Source organism: Vanacampus margaritifer, chromosome 2 (genome assembly GCF_051991255.1).
Source record: "Vanacampus margaritifer isolate UIUO_Vmar chromosome 2, RoL_Vmar_1.0, whole genome shotgun sequence".
Classification (NCBI taxonomy): Eukaryota; Metazoa; Chordata; class Actinopteri; order Syngnathiformes; family Syngnathidae; genus Vanacampus; species Vanacampus margaritifer.
In genome coordinates this window covers 30667650-30683305 of record NC_135433.1, presented here as the reverse complement: position 1 = coordinate 30683305, position 15656 = coordinate 30667650, and the positions used below count along the sequence as shown (strand labels likewise).

General features: G+C 39.3%; 1 pseudogene across 1 annotated transcript; it reads left to right on the top strand.

Moving 5' to 3' along the window:
* Positions 1-5651: 5651 nt before the first annotated feature.
* Positions 5652-15656, top strand: LOC144042878 (myosin-6-like; annotated as a pseudogene). Its single transcript, XR_013291000.1, has 26 exons — positions 5652-5736; positions 5858-5961; positions 6082-6219; positions 6288-6407; positions 6490-6639; positions 7244-7401; positions 7484-7795; positions 7874-7953; positions 8040-8245; positions 9280-9394; positions 9486-9620; positions 9743-9998; positions 10074-10295; positions 10497-10669; positions 10748-10893; positions 10961-11051; positions 11128-11491; positions 11550-11676; positions 11761-11879; positions 12912-13077; positions 13164-13288; positions 13378-13690; positions 13762-13963; positions 14090-14325; positions 15066-15170; positions 15242-15656. The product of XR_013291000.1 is annotated as a myosin-6-like (transcript).

Sequence of the window (15656 nt, the reverse complement as noted above, 5' to 3'; positions counted from 1 at the left end):
GGGAAAGTGTCCACCATTAGCAAGTCTGCAACAAGTCTCTTGGAGTTCTGAGGTAAAATAAAAAATTATATAAAATAAAACAAATTTGAATATATATTTTTTTATGTCAGAAAAAAATATTCAATAAAACAAAAAAAAAATACACACACACAAATAAAACCAAATCTTGCTAAAAAAAGGAAGTTTTTTTTGTTTCCACGTTTCGTTTAGCGTGATGACTTGTAAATAAATAATCAATTTGTAAACCTGCTCCTGTTTCCTTCTTTCCAAGAAGATCTTTGAGTGCCCCCACGTGGCTGGTTGCGGTAGGTGTACAAAAAAAAAAATCGAATCAGATAAAAATCACTCTCCTCCATGTTCTAAGAAACCACTTCAGATACCGATTTTCCACAGGGCTTGTCCTCATTAGGGTCAAGGGGGAGAGATGGAACCCACCCCACTTGATTTAGGTGGATTACATCCTGGACTGGTCGCCAACCAATCACAGGACACACGTAGACGAACAAGCCTCCACACATTCACACTATGGACAATTCAAAGTTTTCAGTTCTTCTAACATACATATTTTTGGAATGTGTTCACAAAGCATATCAACACAGAGTTTTATTCTATTTATATTTTAGTACCTGTGTTTTGTCTTGAGATGACTTGAGTAGCGTAGCTGCACGAATGAGGTTGACTTTGCCTTTCAGCTGTTCTTGAACAGCTGAGTATATGTTTGACATTCGACAGCGGCACGAATTAAAACATGTATCATTCAGGATTCATTCCTTTCAAGTATGTCCATGTGTTATATTTGTTTCATCAGTGTGAGGGGCCTCACGCTTGATGACAGAAGAACTGTCAGCAGATGACCAATGTGAACAGTAACAAGAAAGGATGCCTGCTCTGAGCGTACAATAAAAGGGCGTGTTCCCATTTCGGATTTGGGCCAACCTCATTAACCAATAATAATAATAAAAATAATGTCTTTGTAATTCAGATTCTGTGAAAAACAAAGTAAAATTAAACCTCAGTAATTAATTAATTAAGAAATGTGTCGCATGTTTTTTTTGTTTTTTTTTAATGGTGTACAGTAGTTTATCCACACAGAGCATCACTACACCATACTGAGGCACCCTTAAAACTCATCCTTAAGACTAACTATTGTGGTCAAAAATTGGAACTTCTGATACTTTGGTAAATTCGACCCAACTTCAGGTTGTTTTGTATCAAAGCAGCCATTTTTTTTAGTTGTTTTACAAAAAATATTGGGTGTGATGGGTAAAAAAAATAACAACCCAATATTGGTCAAAAATTGAACCTACCTACTTCTTAGGTCAATTTGATTTGGGGGTGTTTTGTATCAAAGCAACACAATTTAGGTTGTTTTGGACACAAAAAAAAAGGTCTCACAAGTAAAAAAAATAAAACTAACGCAGAAAATTGGGTCAAATTGACTCAAATAGCGGGTTGGTCCAACTTTTGACCAAAATTGGGTTATTTTTGGCCCAGCAGTCTTAAGAGTAAACAGTTAATGCTACATTTTAATGACATGGCTTAATGGGGAGCACCTACACTTCACTCACATGTTGCCTATTACATTGTGGTCCCAACAGTTAGGAACTATACACCCCGAACTTCTGGGTAAAAAAATTAGACCAACCGACCCAAGTAGTGGATAAGTAATTTTTTTAGGGTTGTTTTCTACGAAATAATAGGCTCTGATGGGTCCAAACTAACCCAGAAAGTTGACCCAAAAAGACAAATTTTGACCCAAATTTTTGACAAAGCCGTGTTAAGAGGGTTGACGCGTTATGAAGGGTACAAGTGGAAACTCGGAAAGTTTTCTTTCATGTGAAAAAACTCAAGACTCTGAAGACAAAAGGAATAAAATGTTCTTCAGTGGCCTGAATTTAAGCCAAAGTATCTGGAAAAGCATTTCCAGATGGCTCACACAAAATTGCTATTTTTAGTTATTTAAAATTTGTATTCATTATTTCTATTATTGCGGGGGCTTGTTGGGGGTTAGAACACTTCCGCGATGGAGGGGTGTCATGTGTGTGTATATATGTTTATATGGGGGGGTGCATGTGTGTGCAGTGGCGTATGTTTTGATAGACATCTTCATCGGCATTTCCATTCTCTCTCAGCCTCACTTGGAAAAATGATTTCTCAGAACGGTTGACAGACAAACGTGGTCAAAACAAAGATAGTGGCGAGTGTGTGCTTTGGATGACTCACATGAGTTATGCAGGAGAAAGTTCCTGGCGCCGTTTCCAAAAAGTCAAATTATTTGGGCGTGAGGGGTCCAGACAAACAGGCAGGGTGGGCAGCCAAACATGTTGAAAGCTGTACACAGCCATGTCACAAGTGATGAAAGTGATGGGGAGGCGCGCGCGCGCGCGTGTGTGTTTGCAAGTTCGGGTGGTGGCCTATTAGGGCTGGGTTATCAGGGTTCATAAATTTGATCACTGCAGGTTGCACAGCTGCTTCCTCCTCACCTGGATCTTGTAAGTCTGCTCAATTTTCAGCATTTCATCCATGCTACACTTTTTCTGCCTTGTGCCTCATTACAAAATAATGATCTGATATCATTTAGTATTTGGATTTATCTCACATGTGAAATTTGCTGTTTTTTTAGCTGAAGGACTTTGTTTTCATACTCAAGTCTTCGTCTGAGACACCTTTGACGTCATCTGCATTCATGTTCAATAGACGGTGACTGTGAAAGACTCTCAGGTTCTGCAACAAAATCCTCCCAAATTTGACAAGATTGAGGACATGGCAATGTTGACCTTCCTCCACGAGCCCGCCGTGCTGTTTAATCTCAAAGAGCGTTACGCAGCATGGATGATCTACGTAAGTAAAACTGCAGCATATAAACAAGTACACCTTGTCAATGGCAACGTTAAGTGTTAGAAGTTATGAGGACAGCGATATACTGTATGTATTCCAAAATGAAGGCAGTCAAAGAGTTTATTTACATTTTGTTTATGTAATTAATTTATTCATTATTGCCAGACCTACTCTGGGCTGTTCTGTGTGACTGTCAACCCTTACAAGTGGCTGCCAGTCTACAACCAAGAGGTGGTGATTGCCTACAGGGAAACGAAGAGGAGTGAAGCTCCTCCTCACATTTTCTCCATCTCGGACAACGCTTACCAGTACATGCCGCTAGGTACAAACTGCCTATAAATCTTCAGGCAATAACATGGAGGTAGGCCAAATTTGAACAATAACAAAAAAAAAAAATCCAACCCTGTTTTGCAGATCGTGAAAATCAGTCAATTTTGATCACGTAAGTATTGAACTTCATAGAACTACAGGATGTATCAGCAGGTGTTCACCTCAACATTATTTCTGTGATTTTGACCCAGTGAAGAAGCTATACCAAAACTTCTACACTTAAAATTCACAGTTTTGATTGACACAGAGATGCATTCATGTGTAGTTGTACAATAGTTTGCATGTTGTAGAATTGGTATGCAACCATATATAAACACCATGATACGATAAATATCGCGATAACAGCTTCCATACAGTGTCGATGTTTTTAGCTTGGCTGTTGGAACAATTTTATTGATCACTCTAAAATGTTGTACTTTATTTTTTATTTTTTAAACTTGTCCCACTCTGTACTGTATGTCTGTAACTTTGTGTTCTTTTGCTGCTGCCTGTCTTGGCCAGATCTCTCTTGACAAAGAGTTTTTTAAATCTCATTGGGACTAACCTGGTTAAATGAAAAATATGAACCTCACAATAATTATCACAATATTGTGGGGAGGTTGGTGACACAAACTTGTATGAGTGGTGGAAAATATTGTGTTTTTGTACATTACAGCAGTGACTGAAAAATAGGCTTGGTAATGTCATTGTCATGTGCTCCTACTGGCTCAGTGGCGCAAAGTATCAACGTTGTGTTCAGCTGAAGCGGGCCAAAAGTCATGTTGTTGTTTTTTGATGGAGATGTTGAAAAAATATTTGCTGCTATGATTGCTTTGGAGGAGTGATACCTGCCGCACTGACCAAAACATTCCTAATAAAAATTAAACTGCACTAATAAACGAAACACCAGAGGGTGCTAGAACAGCACAAATGGAATAGAACCTCACGTTTTTAACAGATGTGCTGCTTTTAATATCGTGACATGACAACAACGATATTGTGGCAATTATAATATCGCAATGTCACAATATTGCTGTAATCGTTACAGCACTAGTGTAGAACTCAAGTCAAGTCAGGCTTATTTCTATAGCCCTTAATCACACAAGAGTCTCAAAGGGCTTCTTCACATACCCACAGTTGACAAATATTAACAACATCCCCTGATCGAAGAACAAGAGGAAAAACTCAGGGGGAAATCAACACTACTGTCTCTAATGGGGTATATGCCGACTTTCTGGTTTTCGCAAATCAGCTCTGTTTCCGTTTCCTGTTTGTGACGTGCGGGCCGCGTCCCAGTTCTTGCGCTTACGCCTTTGTGCCCCTCGGTTGCGCGTTCCCGTCGACGGGTGCCAGTGTGTAGTGCACTAGTGTGTCTGTCTCAGTTGTCCGAAGCATTTCAGAGAGTTGAGACGATGGGCAGGAGCACACGGTTGTAACGCGGCCAAAACGACGCTGATGTGTGAAACCCGGAAGTCGGAAGTCCATGGCATCTACCCCATAGTATTTTGATTACTTTATATACTGTACATACATGACAGGGGCAGAACAATGGAACACATTTTTATATATATTTTTTTACTTATCTTCTATCAAGAACATTACATGTTGAAAATCAAGTCAGTCGAAACTGAGCATGGTATTTCATCTCATATGATTGTGCATGTGTTCCCAATAATGTGGATGTTCAGTTTTTAAGCTATGTATGCTATACTGACAACTAACTTTGTGATTCCAGCGGAGAATCTGGTGCAGGAAAGACAGTGAACACAAAGCGAGTCATCCAGTATTTTGCCAGCATTGCAGCTGGAGGCACTAGGAAAAAGATCCCAATGCCAAAGAGAAGGTACACAAATGATGAGATGACAAAGGTGTGAGATGGTTGCTCCCCAGCCAGAATTTACTAACTAGACATATTAACATGTTACTATTAAAATATCACATAAGACGATGAATACGTTAGTCAAGGGAAGCCCATTATAGGTACTACAGTATACTGTATGATGGATCGACAAATAGATCAATAGGAATTTATTTGGCCACATCCCCCGTTAGAAAGAGGGTGTGTACACTTTAATTACATTTCATTTTGAGCAGGTGTGTGTAGATTTTTAGATCCACTGTTGATAGACAGAAAGTGCCTTTTTTTCAGCATAGCCAATATTCCTTTACAACAGGGGACCTTGGAGGATCAAATCATTCAAGCTAACCCTGCTCTGGAGGCTTTTGGAAAGGCCAAAACCATTAGGAATGACAACTCCTCCAGATTTGTAAGTTGTTACTTTTTGCATTTTTGTTGTGGTAACAATATATAGCAATATGCTATCAGACATGAATATGTCTTCATGTGTAACAACTCCATCCATCAGGGTAAATTCATCCAAATTCACTTTGGTACCATCTGCTGATATTGAAACATGTAAGAAGAAAGAACCTGCTAAGTTAAACACATGATGTTACCTCTTAATAATGATCTCCTATTCAACTTGTCAGATCTTCTGGAAAAATCCAGAGTCACCTTCCAGCTTAAAGCTGAGCGCGATTACCACATCTTTTACCAGATTCTGTCCAACAAGAAGCCATAAATTCTGGGTCAGTTTTGTGTGAGCAATGAACACTAAAAGGCCAACTGCTGTGTTTGTTTTGCTTCAATGCAGTCTGCCTTCCAACTGTCTTATCCTTATGCCCTTGTCTCACACTCCTTGTCATTCAGAGATGCTGTTGATCACAAACAATCCTTATGACTACGCCTTCATCTCTCAGGGGGAAACACAAGTGGCCTCCATTGATGATGCAGATGAACTGATGGCAACAGATGTCAGGCTTCTTCTTTTTCTCTTTTCTTTTTAAATTTCAATGATGTTATTACTTGTGTACGACCTCACATCGTATAGCCAGCTATCAATAAAATAGTTATGCAGTATTTCTGTTTGACAGAGTGCATTTGATGTGCTGGGCTTCACACAAGAGGAAAATAACTCTGTGTACAAGCTGACAGGTGCCATCATGCACTACGGTAACATGAAGTTTAAGCAGAAGCAGCGTGAGGAACAGGCAGAGGCTGATGGCACCGAAGGTCAGGACAATCCTGTGTCACGTTAACGTAATTTGGCACAAGTAGGTCGTTTGACTGAATTTGATGTTCGTCTGACAAAGCAGTTTATCTGATGGGCCTGAACTCTGCTGACCTCATCAAAGGTCTCTGTCATCCAAGAGTTAAAGTGGGAAATGAGTGGGTCACCAAGGGACAAAATGTTGCTCAGGTGAGAAATGAAGAAATTCAAGTTGTTGTTTTGGTTATCAAAATATTGTGGCCAATTTGTGTTTATTGTTGCTGTCTTAAAGGTGTACTATGCTATCGGAGCTCTATCAAAGGTTGTTTACGAGAAGATGTTTCTGTGGATGGTTGTCAGAATCAACCAGTCGTTGGAGACCAAGCAGCGTCGCCAATACTTCATCTGTGTTTTGGATATTGCTGGATTTGAGATCGTTGATGTGAGCTCTATTATTTTTTATCTTACTAGCAAAAAGGACTTTTGCGCTTCAAATCTGGCCATATGTACATACACTCCAAGAATATGAATTGAGGCCAGTTCCCTGTGAGGCCAGTTTCCGTTTGCTTAAACTTTAATTCCCATGTATTTACATCTAGATCATACCCAACTTTTCATTTACAGCACTTTGTTTGCTATAACTACATCAAGCCTGAGACAACTATTTTTTGTGATAGGTTTCCAGGTTTTTAACACTGCCTATTTTGGATGTTGTTTGCCTTGGTCTCCTCTTTATTAGATAAAAAGCTTGCTCTTTAGGGTTTAGGTCTGGAGACTGATTTGGCCAGTCTAAAACTTTGAAATTTCCTGCTCCAGATTAACCTGTTTGTTATTTTGGCAGGGTGTTGCACATCAGATCTGAATGAAGGGGAATATAGAGTAGGCCTAGATATTGATGGTCTCATTCATCTTTTGATGTAAATCCTGAATGTTTTCAGTCTGCAGCAAACATAAAGCCTATAATGTTTTAATACTCGTAATTTTGGAGGGGAGTGTACAAGGGCAGACTTTCAAACGAACAACTGATTATCCACTTTCTATTATAGTTCAACACCTTTGAGCAGCTGTGTATCAACTTCACCAATGAAAAACTGCAACAGTTTTTCAACCATCACATGTTTGTGCTGGAGCAAGAAGGAAGGCATTGAATGGACCTTCATAGATTTTGGTATGGACTTGCAAGCCTGTATTGACCTGATTAAAAGGTGAGACTGGTTATTATAACAACATTTTGTAAAACGCTTTCCCAAAGAAAGTTTTATTACTTCTAATCTTTCTTCCTCCCTAGCCCATGGGCATCATGTCCATCCTTGAAGAGGAGTGCATGTTCCCCAAAGCCAGCGATACCACCTTTAAAGCTAAGCTCTACGACAACCATCTAGGAAAATCCAGCAACTTTCAGAAGCCCAGAATCGTCAAAGGGAAACCAGAAGCCCATTTTGCCCTGATGCACTATGCCGGAACTGTTGATTACAATATCAACAACTGGTTGGTGAAGAACAAGGATCCTTTAAATGAGACTGTTGTTGGACTTTACCAGAAGTCTAATCTTAAACTATTGTCAATACTCTTTGTAAATAATGCTGGAGCAGATTCAGGTACCAGTGACTAGATTTGCTTTGTGAATTTACCAAACTGTAAGATTCTTTTATAGTGTCATAATTTGCCCTGGGAAGCTATGACTGAAGCTACTGAAGGCAAGAAGGAGAAGAAGAGAAAAGGTTCATCTTTTCAGACCGTTTCTGCCCTTCACAGGGTATGTTTCAGATTACTTCTTAATCATCATTCTACATGAAAACTACTTGTTGCTGTAACTCATAATGGATTCATCCACATTAATAGGAGAATCTGAACAAGCTGACGACCAACTTGAGATCTACTCACCCCCATTTTGTACGCTGCATCATCCCCAATGAGACCAAGACTCCTGGGGCCATGGAGAACCCTCTGGTGATGCACCAGCTGCACTGTAATGGTGTGCTGGAAGGCATCAGAATCTGCAGGAAGGGCTTCCCGAACAGGATCCTCTATGGGGATTTCAAACAGAGGTATTATATACTATATGGAGTATATTATATGTAATCATAAACCATTGAAAAACCATGGATTCACATTTTATAGTCCAAAGCAGCCAGTGTTGCATTTCATACCAATAATTCTGATGTATGCATAAGTGAAGGAAACTAACAACTACAACCACAAATGAATGAAACAATATCAGGTGCTATGGCGGTTCAGTTCTGTCATATTTTAGCCTTATCACACCACTACACAAACTATGCTTTGAGAACGGAGCCAAAATGCAAATGTTTTATTGTTTGCTACAGTGCGGTGGCTAATCAGATAGAACATCCCCTTCACATTTCTGAGGTTGGGGGGCTTCATATCTGGGCTATAGTCTTGCCATGTGGAGTTTGCATGGTCTTTCTCAGCTTCTGTGGTTTTATTCTGGGTACAGTTTCCAGTTTCTTCTCACATTTTGAAAACAAATTATTCTTAGGTGTGAATGTGAGCGTGAATGCTTATTTGTCTGGTTGCCTGCAATTCGCTCGCGACCAGTCCAAAGTGTACCCCGCATCTCGCCCAAAGTCAGCTGGGATAGGCCCCCACCTCACCTGCTACCCTATAATCAGGATGAGTGGTATCTTATAATGATGATGACATGTCAAATGATCAATACTGAGCTCTCCCCAGAAAAAGAAAAAAAAAAAAAAAGCATAAGTGGTATCTAAAATGGACAGAAATCTGTTATACATAATTTTTTAACAAAAATTGTAAGGTTTAGGTTAAGCAGAGGACTTCATCACTGGAACCCAACATCTCTGTTGAGCAACTTAACTTAATGCTACCAAGACAGTATATTATATTTTACAACAGGGGATATCTAGTGGAATACATTTCATGAGCATTTCCCCCCTTAATAGTTATATTGTTATATGTTTGCAGTAAAGTGGTCTAATTTTCACACAAAAAAAGCCAATTGCAAGGTCTCTAAGGGTTACAGTCTTTACACATGTAAAAACAAAATTTACTTTGGTTATGAATACTTATAACTAAAAATGGGTCTAATTTGATCTCAAAGGTATCGCATTTTGAATCCTACTGCCATCTCTGAGGGACAGTTCATTGACAGCAGAAAGGGAGCCGAGAAGCTCCTTGATATTGATCACAACCAATACAAGTTTGGGCATACTAAGGTGCTACTTTTTGTTCTTCTGGTTCTTAAGGATCATTAAACATTAGTCCTATATATCAGGAGGAAATTAATGTGCATTCTGACATTGACAGGTGTTCTTTAAAGCTGGACTGTTGGGTCTGCTTGAGGAAATGAGAGATTAACGTCTCCAAAATCATCACTGCCATTCAAGCTAGATCTCGTGGTCTTTTGTCTCGTATTGGGTATCAGAAGATGGTGGAGCGCAGGTATTTTCTATTTCACATTGGCACAATATACATTTACATTTGTAATAATGCATTATGAACTATTACAGTGTTTTAATAGTATTAACACAGCTGGTATGTCTGCTTGAAAAAAAAAATGTCAGAGATGCACTATTAGTGATCCAGTGGAATATCCGTTCATTCATGGGAGTCAAAAATTGGCCTTGGATGAAGCTGTTCTTCAAGATCAAACCTCTTTTGAGATCTGCTGAAGCAGAAAATGAAATGGCCAACATGAAGGAAGAATTCCTGAAGTTGAAAGAAGCTTATGCAAAGTCAGAAGCACGGCGAAAAGAATTGGAGGAGAAAATGGTTTCTCTTCTCCAAGAGAAGAATGACCTGCAGCTTCAAGTTCAAGCAGTCAGTACAGCAAACATAACATAATTACCGGTCCATTCCTAAAGGTTGTTGTTAATAACTAATACCATTCGGCAGGAACAAGATAATCTTTGTGATGCTGAGGAAAGATGTGAGGGGCCGATTAAAAATAAAATCTTAAGAGTTAACTGAACGTCTGGAAGATGAGGAAGAATTGAATGCTGAATAAACAGCAAAGAAGAGGAAGTTAGAGAAAGAGTGTTCTGAACTGAAGAAGGACATTGATGACATTGACTCTGGCCAAGGTGGAGAAAGAGAAGCATTGCCACTGAGAACAAGGTACGTGCTATTTGTTTTAGTTTCCTCTTGTTTGTTTTCTTGTGTGAGAAGCATGATCCTTATACTGCTCCATATTACAGCGGGGGAGACTTTTTTTCCCTTGTGCATAGGTGTTATAGTTTAGAGTTGAAATTCAATCCAAACCAGAAGTACACAAATCATGTCAAGTTTGAATACAGATTTCTGATTTCTCCCATGCAGGTAAAGAACCTGGTTGAAGAAATGGCAGCTTTGGAGGAAATCATCGCCAAGCTAACCAAGGAGAAGAAAGCTTTACAATAAGATCATCAGCACTGGATGACCTTCAGAGTAAAGAAGACAAAGTCAACAATCTGACCAAGGCCAAGTCAAAACTAGAGCAGCAAGTGGATGATGTATGTGTTTCTTTCAAATTTTGTGATATGCCTTTATTATGCTGCAAATAAACAGTTTTTTAATTTTGTTGTTTTTAGCTGGAAGGGTCTCTTGAACAAGAGAAGAAGGTTCGAATAGACCTTGAGAGAGCAAAGAGAAAGCTAGAGGGAGACTTAAAGTTGACCCAAGAAACTCTTATGGACCTGGAAAATGATAAACAACAGCTGGATGACCGTTTGAAAAAGTAGACACTCATGAGGCTGATTAATGTCACTCATTAGGAGCCTTAATAATCCTTCTTTGTGTTTCAGGAAAGACTTTGAAATTAGTCAGATGAATGGGAAATTTTAAGATCAGCAAGCAGTAATAATACAGCTACAGAAGAAGCTGAAAGAGCTACAGGTAAAAACTGCACAGCTAGATACAACAAATAAGTATTGAAATTTAATCTAAAATATCTAACTAATTTAACCAACAGGCTCGTATTGAGGAGCTGGAGGAAGAGCTTGAGGCAGAGCGAGCTTCCCGAGCCAAGGTGGAGAAGCAGAGAGCAGACCTGGCAAGGGAGCTGGAAGAGATCAGTGAAAGGCTGGTGGAGCAACATCTGCCCAGATTGAGATGAAGAAGAGGGAGGCCGAGTTCCAGAAACTACGAAGACCACTCTGCTTCATGAAGCCACTGCAGCCACACTGAGAAAGAAACAAGCTGACAGTGTAGCTGACCTGGGAGAGCAGATTGACAATCTGCAGAGAGTCAAGCAGAAACTGGAGAAGGAGAAGAGCGAGCTCAGGCTGGAACTGGATGATGTTGTATCCAATATGGAACATATTGAGAAGTCAAAGGTAAGTCATTTTGGCTGCTGACTGTTAGCCAGAATCTGAAGATAAGGTCTTCTTATAGGTTTGCTTGGAGAAGGCCAACAGAACTTTGGAGGATCAAATGAATAAATACAGGAATAAGTGTTATGAACATCAACGATCCCTGAATGACTTCAGCACTCAGAAAGCAAAGCTTCAGGCTGAGAACGGTCAGTAAAACTACTGTATATAAGGAAGAGATATAAAAAAAAAATGTTGGATACAGAATTAAGAAATGCATAAAACCTTTCTAGATGAGTTTTCCAGACAGCTAGAGGAGAAAGACGCTCTAATTTCTCAGCTGACAAGAGGAAATAATTCTTATAACCAGCAACTTGAAGATCTGAAACGACAACTGGAGGAAGGAGTAAAGGTATGACTGCAGAACATGTAAATAATGTCACTACAGATACTTTGTTATTGTATAGTTGGTATATTTCACCAATGGATGATGAGATATATAAAAGGAGTAAATACAGACGTACGCAAATTCAGAAAGGAAAGAAACTATTTTGTGTGCAGTTAAGTTTTTATTTTCCTTGAACCAAGTTATCAAAATGCATCCATCCATCCATTTTGTATATCGGGTCGCTGCCGTGCTGGAGCCAATTGTAAATAATTGACAGTACAAATTAGCTTTTACTTTTGTACTTTTCAGTCTTTACTTGTGTTTCATGAATCAGTACTTTAAGCAGAGTCTGTTCAACGGTGTAAGAGTACTGGACTTTTGAAAATTATGACAGGAAGAGTTCCAGTAAAGGAAAATAGGCAATATAGGAACTTGACTTGACTATACTGTGTATCATGTTGTTCAAAATCAAAGGGGCTTTTACTTTTACTTGAGAGCTCATCATTCAGGGCTTATAAAATATCAGTTGGGGACTTTGACCACCAGAACACTGACAAGTAAAATCGTACCCCTTGCGGAAACAGTAAATCGAGATCTCTTGACAAGGATTACAATTCCAAATAATGACCCTGAATACCCAAGAAGAAGCTGGCTCAGCGTCTTCAGGATGCTGAGGAGGCTGTGGAAGCAGTAAATGCTAAATGTTCCTCTCTGGAGAAAACAAAACACAGACTGCAAAATGAGATTGAAGATTTAATGGTGGATGTGGAGAGGTCAAATGCTGCTGCTCTGGACAAGAAGCAAAGAAACTGACAAAGTCAATATATATATATATATATATATATATATATATATATATATATACATACACATATATTTTACCATAAGCTCAATATCTTTGTTTATTATGCTCATTTAGGGCCCATACACTGGTGGACTCATAGTATGATGAGTAAATTTTATACAGGTTCACTTCACATACTTTCTCTTGCAACATTATTTATGCGCACAATAGATTGCAATTCTTGAACTCTTGCTTTACATCTTCATTCTCAGGTTCTGTCTGAGTGGAAACAGAAGTATGAGGAATCTCAGTGCGAGCTGGAGGGCTCCCAGAAAGAAGCCCGAAGTTTGAGCACTGAGCTCGTCAAGTTAAAGAATTCGTACGAAGAGTCTCTTGATCACCTAGAAACTGTCAAGAGCGAGAAAAAGAATTTACAGGGTAATATGAGGACATCTACCTGGCACAGATGATATTTAATTGAGTTATTAAGAAACCAACTAATTGTAAACATTTGCCGACAATAGAGGAGATCTCTGACCTCACTGAGCAACTCAGTGAGGGAGGAAAGGCTATTCGTGAGTTGGAGAAAGTTCGTAAACAGCTGGAGCAGGAAAAGGGAGAAATTCAGCCTGGTCTTGAGGAAGCCGAGGTAAACTCGTCTAAACTTGGGTTTGTTTGTGCCATTTACAACCATTACACAACTGCATAAATGATTCAACAATTTGGGATTTGTGACAGGCCTCCTTGGAGCATGAGGAGGGCAAGATTTTGAGAGCCCATCTTGAGTTCAACCAGATCAAGGCAGAGATGGAGCGCAAACTAGCAGAGAAAGACGAGGAGATGGAGCAGTGCAAGAGGAACATGCAGAGGACTATCGAAACTCTGCAGAGTTCTCTAGAAGCTGAGTGTCGAAGCAGAAATGAAATGAAAATAACATTTGAAGAAGAAAATGGAGGGCGACCTCAATGAAATGGAAATTCAGCTAAGTCAAGCCAACAGGCAGGCATCTGAGGCTCAGAAGCAACTCAAATCTGTTCATGCACATCTGAAGGTAAATTGCTACAAATACACTATAGAAGTACTGGTTACTAAAACGAATATGGTTGATGTCATCATATGAAGGATTGCCAACTTCAGCTGGATGAGTCTGCCCGTGCCAATGATGATCTCAAAGAGAACATTGCCATTGTGGAGAGACGTAACAACCTCATTCAGGCTGAGCTGGAGGAACTGAGGGCTGCTCTCGAGCAAACTGAAAGAAGTCGCAAACTTGCTGAGCAAGAGTTGCTGGACGTTACTGAGGGTGCAGCTGCTGCACTCACAGGTGAAAGACCTTTATTATTGCACGGCAAAAACACAGATGGTTTACAGAAATATTGCACATTTTTCAAAGCCTCTGAAACTGTGAAGCTAAAGTTCTTTGTACACTAATATTTCTTATAATATCTAGAACACCGCTCTGATAAACCAAAAGAAAAAACTGGAAACAGATAAGCCAGCTTCAGACAGAAGTAGAAGACGCAGTCCAGGAGTGCAAGAATGCTGAAGAGAAGGCCATCACAGATGCTGCCATGATGGCTGAAGAGTTGAAGAAAGAGCAGGACACCAGTGCTCAAAGACCTGCAGCACCGTCTGGATGAAGCTGAACAAATTGCAATGAAGGGAGGGAAGAATCTTGAGGCTAGGGTAAGAGTAAGAATTTTGGTTTGCCATTGGAGATACCATTTTTTTTATTCTGATGCTTATTGTCAGAATAACTACAAGGGTTTAAAAAAGACATAATTTGAATTATGAATATTTGATTAACTATTGTAAACAATTTTAAAAAGCTTGTTAAATTTGAACACCATATTGCAACTAGATTCAATATTTAAAAGTTAAGTTTGTCTGTCCGTTATGACTTGTTAGTAAGTAGATAGAGGTAGATATCATCAATGTCTTTCTGGCTAGTCGTAATTACATTTTGAATCGTTCAATTTTGGCGTCATGAACAAGCTTTACACAGTAGCTGCAGTTACGCTTTAGGCCAGAGGTGTCAGTCACGAGTAAAAAAGCAACCAAGTCCACAATGATCATTTAAACCAAAATTAAACTTAAGTTTCATCTTACATACGAGTATAGCGTTAATATTTTAGATCATTTGGGCGAGAATAATATTAGATCACAAAATGTAAATTTTCTTTGGAACACACTTACTTTGTTGATCAGCAAGCAGACACTTTTTGGGGGCTTTTTCCACTCCTGGTGTAATCAATCCCTATCAATTGTGTTATTGGCAATAAGTTATACAGTTCATCATAAATTAGGAGATGAAAGTATCTGAAAATGTTTGGGGAACACTATTCTCTAGTAATGCTATAGAAACTAAGTTGTTCAAACTTGCTTTTGTGTGTAAACATTTTTTTAAGAGCTTTGTCCTTTGTTAGGTTGAAGAACTGGAGAGTGAGGTGGAAATAGAACAGAAGAAAAGCAGTGAAGCTGTGAAGGGTGTGCGGAAATATGAACGTCGTATCAAGGAACTCACTTATCAGGTTTGATGTTCATCTTTACCACAGAGACACACTCTTTCCAAATTATGCCAATTTCGCTCTGATTTTGACAGACTGAGGAAGACCGCAAAAACCTTGCCCGTCTCCAAGATTTGGTCGACTGAAAGTTAAAGCCGTTTCCCACTTTTTATATTTATACATATTTAAAACAGGAGGAACAAGCTAACGTTCATCTAGGAAAGTTCCGGAAGCTGCAGCATGAACTGGATGAGGCTAAAGAGCGTGCCGACATTGCTGAGTCTCAGGTCAACAAGCTGCGCGCCAAGAGCCGTGATGCTGGTTCCAAGGTTGGAGCATGATGCACCTTGCAGCAGACACACCACCTGACCTTTACACATGCTGCATTCTCTTGGCTGCATTTCATTTCCATGCTGCTTTGAAACCAAATCATTACTACAAGTCTCCTATTTTAGCACCTCACATGATTGTAGTCATTATTTTGTTTAGTGGTACTAAAGCAGCACTAAT